Below are 5,878 nucleotides of genomic sequence, written 5' to 3' on the forward strand. Positions count from 1 at the left end.
TTCAGCAGGGACCAGCACCCAGCCCCCAGGGCCAGCCAGCTCCCGACAGCTGGTTCCAGTGACAGATGCCTGGCAGATCCCAGGAACCACCCGGCAGGGATTGAAAAACATAAATTAAAACAAATTGCAGTTTTATATTGCAAATAAGGGCAGTTTGATGGGTTTTATTGCAGAACAACCATTAATGAAGTGCGGTTTCAGGCACCTTAATTGCTCAGGGACCAAAGTTCAGTCCGTATCTCCAGCACGGGCTGGGAGCTGCCACGTGTCCCGCGAGGGCCTGGCAGGCTGGGAACGGGATCGGGAATGAATTTATGGGCACGATGAGAAGGATGGAGGCAAGGAGCCGAACCCATCTGGGGGGGTTAAAGCAGAGTGGGACAGACAGCACAGCCTGTGCTGGAGGGAGGCGAGAGGCCATGGTGTCCCCGCCACCGTGCCACCCCAATGTCAGCCGTGGGGCCACACAGTGGATATTCATCATGGGATGGATTTTGGGATGGGGGTTCCCAAACATTTGGGACTCTGGTGCTGTCCCAGGGGCTGGGCAGGAGCGATGCAGAGCCAAGGCCGTGGGAGACCCCGGGAAGCCCCCTTCGCCCCCCAGAACCAAGCACGCGTAGGCAAGGCACAGAGGGGCGTGCAGGGGACAGTACCGAGGATACAACCACGGGGGATCCACGCTCAGCCACGTTCCTTCAGGACACGATCGCGCCCGCCCCACGCGAGCCCCGGCACCGTCCCACCCGCGAGTGGACACGCTCCCCGCCCGCATGTACCCACGCCTCGCCCGGGCACCGAGCTGTACCGAGGCGTTCCGAGCCACACGGTGCTTTACCGGACCTTACCGAGCCGCACGGAGCTTTACCGGACCTTACCAAGCCGCACGGGTCCGGTGCGGTGCCCCCGCGCGCGCCCATTCATTCCCACCCGCGCCGTGGGAACGAGCCGCGCGCGCCGCGGGCGGGAAGCGCAGCCCCGCGGTGGCCCCGCCCCTCCCGGCGCGCATGAATGAGCGCGCCCCGCCCAGATCCATATTAGGACACCCGGCGCCACTCGGGGGGCGGAGCCTGACCCGGCCGCCCCGCCCCTTCGCTCCCCCAATCAGAGCGGCGCGCCGGGCCCCCCGCCGGGCCCCGGCCTTTGTTTGTGGAGGGTTTCGGGGCCAATGGGAGCGCGGGACGGGGGGCGTTGGGCCAATGGGAGCGCGGGATGGGGGGCGCTGGGCCAATGGGGGCGCGGGAGGGGGGGCGCTGGGCCAATGGGGGCGCGGGGGGGGCGCGGGGCGGAGCGCGGGGCACGGCCCGGCCCGGCCACGTGCGCGCGGGGCCGCCTCCGCGGGGGCCGGAGACAGCGAGGGGACGGGGGGGGCCCCGGCGCGGCCGTGCGGGGCCCCGTGCCAGCGGGCTGTGTCCCCGGCAGTGCCAAGGACACGTTCCTGTCCGTACGCTGCCAGTGCCGGATCCCGGTTCGGCACCTTCCTGCTCCGGTAGACCCCGGGGAACCATGGTGGAGCGGCCCCAGCCTCGGCTGCAAACCTCGGGCGCTCTCCGGGGTGTGGTTCGGGGCTGGCCCTGACAGCCAGAGGTGGCAGCAGGGTTATTTTGTACTTGGATGCCCGTGGTCCTACTCCCCCGTTATTGCCGGGACTGGGGTGGGGAGCGTCGTCCTGGGGAGCGTCGTCCTGGGGAGCGTCGTCCTGGGGGCTCTGGGCGGCAAATGCCAACTGCTGCGGCCCCCATGCCGAGGGAGCGGAACCACACGTGGAACGCCAGGACTGGGACACTGTGTACATCTGTGCACCGGGACAGGGCTGTGCCCAGCGCCCAGAGGGGGCCGCACCGGGCAGGAGCTTCCCAAGGAGTCCCGGAAATCCCATCCTGTGCCTGGGTTGTGTCTGGGATATGCTGTCCCTTCCTTGGCTGTGACAAATACCCCGGTTCCCAGCCAGCCCCATGCCACACTCATGGCGAAGCCGGGCCGCTCCCAGCCCAGCGGCAGGAGGATGAGCTCTTCGCTGGAAAGGTGAAGGTCATGGTCGTTTTCTCTGTCACAGGCAGCTCCCAGCTCCATGTTTGTCCGTTCCCGTCCCTCCAGCGCTCCAGGACATCATCACAGCACAGCTCAGTGTCACACTGGCCGTGGCACTGACATTCCCGAGCGGGAGCCGTGGTGGTGGCTGCCCATGGCCCGGACAGGGCCGGACAGGGGGTGCTGGTTTGCTCCTCATCCCCCTCCCCGCCTCTCCCATCACCAGCCCCCAGCTCTGGCTCCGTTCCCCCATCCAGCCAGGCCTGCCAAAGCACGGCAGCAGCACCGAGCGCCCGGCCAGGGGCACAGCCCCGGTGTCAGCTGAGGGCCGGGACAGCGGCCCGCCCGGCCCGGCCCCGCCGCGCTCTCCGGCAGGCGGGGAAGCACCGGCGCATCTCCCGGGGCCCGGGGAGAGAACAAAGGAGGGCAGCTGCAGCGGAGGGAGCGGCGCTGCCGGATGCGCTGCAGCGCGGATAATCCGCCCCGGCGCAGCCTCGGGAGCACCGGCAGCTCCGGCTGCGGGCAGCGCCCGCTCGCTGCGAGGCGTGAGGGCTGTCCGGGCTGGGGAGGGGGCTCATCCCGGCTCCCCACGGAGCCCCATCCCGGATCCTCATCCGTGCCCCCCGTTCCATCCCGCCCCGCGGCCGCGCTCACCCCGGCTAATGCCGCGCCATAAAGGAACCGACTTACATTAACGACTTTTGTCACCAAAGTCATTAACATAATAGGGCTTCCACATCAAAATTGAATATTAATGCTCTGCCGGCTGCGGAGGGAGGCGGATAATTGCTCTAATACATTTTCCAGTCGGATTTTCGCATCGTGGCAGCAATTGCATTAGCAAACCCGATTATTCCCACGACCGGTACAATGGGATGGTTAATGGGAGTTAAGTTCCTGCCTTTTTCCTCGGACCCCCGAGCGGCTGCGGCTCGGTGCCCCCCGCTGTCCCCACCCGCGAGGTCCCCGAGCTGGGAGCGGAGGGGACAGCGGTGCGGAGCCACCTCGTCCCTCCGCGCCGGCAAACGCAACCCTTGGACACGGACGGCCTTGAGACGCGCCGGGAACGCCGAGGCCAGCTGGAAAACCGCCTGTCCCCGGAGCCGTGCCGAGCCGTGCCCAGCCCTGGGATGAGCCGTGAAGGACAGCGGAGGGGACACACCAGCCCGGGGGCCCCACCACAGCGGTGCTGGGGATCCAGGGGTTATTCCCAGCTCCTGCCCCAGGAGTGTCAGGGGACTCCCCCCTCCCAGCCTCTTTTCCCTTCTGAGGGGGTTCAGCAGCTCCCAGGAGGAAACAGCTGAGGAGGGGGGAAACTGCCAGGGTTGCAGCCCCTCCGCTGCACCCCCAAATATGTCCCTGTGCAGGGATAGGCCGTGTTCTCTGCCACCACACCCCATCCTCGGGGTCCACTCTTGCTCCCCCAAGGGGGACACCGTGCTCAGGGGGCTCTGTGGTGGCCCAGCCCCAGCTGAGGGGGGGGACAGGCACTGTGAGAGCGGCAGCAGCAGTGGACAAAGGCAGCTGCAGGGCTGGGGGGATGGATGTGGGGCGATCCTCATTAAATTGACTTTAATTGTGCTCATTTGGCCTCACTTCATTGATCAAACCTCACACAGCAGTTATCCCCACGGGGCGGGGGGGCTGCCCACAGGGTTTAGACACCCACAGTGGGGGTCTGTCTGCCGACTAGGGGCTGCCCAGAGGGAAGCCACCCACGGGAGGGGTCTGCCCATGGGGAGGGGTCCTGCCCACAGGGCCGCCAACTCATGAGGGACAGTCTGCCCAGAGAGGGGGGTTACCCACAGCAGGGGCTTGCCCAGGTTTGATGTTTACCCTCTGGGGATCTGCCCACTATGCCCAGGGACACAGCCCTGGTGCTCCACAAGCCCTGGACTCAACCCCTTCCCACCCAGCACCAGGGGTTCCCCCGGCCCCTTCCCACTGCCACTCCCGCCAGCGTCACTGTGGGAAGGAAGAGCCTGAGAGCCGCTTTCTGTGAGGTTTTTTTGGTTTTCTTTTTCAGTCAGGAAACTCTTTCCCAGCACTCCCAGACCACCGGTGGCTGCACACCGTGTACCCGCACACCGGGATCTGCACCGCGCTCCCGTTCGGCAGCGATTCCACTGGCGCTGGGATAATCCATAAGGGCCCTTCCCCGGCCTTTCCCACGTGGACAGGGATCCCACGGGCCTTCGCACGGCAGCCCTGGAGGAGGATGCAGAGGCTGGGTGTGCGGTGCCACCCCGTGTCCTTGCGTGTCCGTGTGTCCCACGCCGTGTCCCCAAGCGTGGCTCCGTGCCGCAGCCGCACGTCCCGCTGCAGCAGAGCCTGTTCCCGGCTGTCCTTGTCCATCTGTCCCCGTGCCGTGTCCGTGCGTCCCGGTGCGCGGCTCTGTCCGTGCGGTGCCGGAGGGTCCCGGCAGCCCCCGGTCGCTCCCTCCTAACTCGATTGACGTCCCGCGTAATGAATCGCCCGCCGTAATCTAATCGTGGTTACGAGCGATTGGGATTTATTTCAGCGTTTTCAATCAATTACACCCTTTTATTGCCAAAAAAAAGGGAAAAAAAAAATCCCAAAACACCGGCAGGGACCCTGGTGGCAGCCGCTGCCGGGCCTCTGCTCCCGGTACCCCCCCGGTGCTGCTCCCGCTCCCGTTCCCTCTGTGTGGTCCCCGGTACCCTGGCCCTGTGCAGCCCCCTGACATCACACAGCCCCTCGGTTGGCTCTGTCCCCTCCCACGTCGCCCCCTCCCCACATTGCACAGCCCCCCAACACTGCACAACCTCACACACTGCTCTGCATGGCCCCCCGACATTTCACTGCGCATCCCCCAACACTTATGCCCCCACCTCGCAGAGCCCCCAACCATTCCAAAACCCCCCCACTGCAGCCCCCCAACAGCGCACACCCCCCACCCTGCTCTGCAAGACCCCCCCACACTGCAGAGCCCCCCCACACTGCAGCCCCCCACTGCAGAGCCCCCCTCGCTCTGCACGGCCCCCCATTACTGCACCCTCTCACACTGCACAGCCCCCCAGTTACCCCCTTACTGCACACTCCCCGCCTCGCAGGGCCCCCAAGCACGGCATCCCCCCGCTCCCCGGCAGGCCCCCGCGGCCCCGCGGCCGGTCCCGGGCCTGCGGGGGGCGCGGCCCGCGGCCCGTTCCCCTCTCGCCGCTCTTTGATCCCCGCTCGCTCCGGCCCGGGGCGCTCCGGGGTGTGCGCGGGGGGGGCCTCGAAACCGCCCCCGCCGCGCGTGTCCCCCCCCCGGGGGGGCGCCTTGAAACCGCCCGCGGCGCCGGCCAATCAGCGCCTTGTTTACACTGCGTGATTGACAGCGCGCTGGCGCGGCGCCAGCCAATCAGCGCGCGGGGGGGGGCCCGCGCGCTGCGGCGGGGGGTGCGCAGCAATGCAATCCCCCCCCACCCCTCCGCCCGGAGCGCGCGCTGCGCCTGCGCGCCGCTCCCTCCTCCCCATTCATCCGCCGGGCTTGAATTAGGCGCCGCCGTTCCGCGCCGCTCGCCGCGCGCTGATTGGCAGGAGCGCTGGCGGGCCGCCAGCCAATCGGCAGCGGCGCTCGCTTGACGCGCGGCGCGCGCGCCGGAGGAAGAATGGAGCCGGGCGGAGGGGGGGGGAACAATGGCCGGCGGGGCGGGAGCGCCGCGCGGCGGCCAATCAGCGAGGGGGCGCGCGCGCGGGGCACGCGCTCATTAGCATGCGGGGCGCGCCCGCCCCGGCGGAGAACGCGCGGCGTGAGCGGGAGGCGCGGCGGGGTCCCCCCACCCCCCCCCCCCCCCGCCTTTTCCCACCCCCCCCCCTTCCCTCCCTCCCCCCCCACCCCCCC

The sequence above is a fragment of the Pseudopodoces humilis genome, chromosome 21 (assembly GCF_049639895.1).
Source record: "Pseudopodoces humilis isolate 2021_Gansu_Grassland_sample_001 chromosome 21, ASM4963989v1, whole genome shotgun sequence".
NCBI classification, from domain to species: Eukaryota; Metazoa; Chordata; class Aves; order Passeriformes; family Paridae; genus Pseudopodoces; species Pseudopodoces humilis.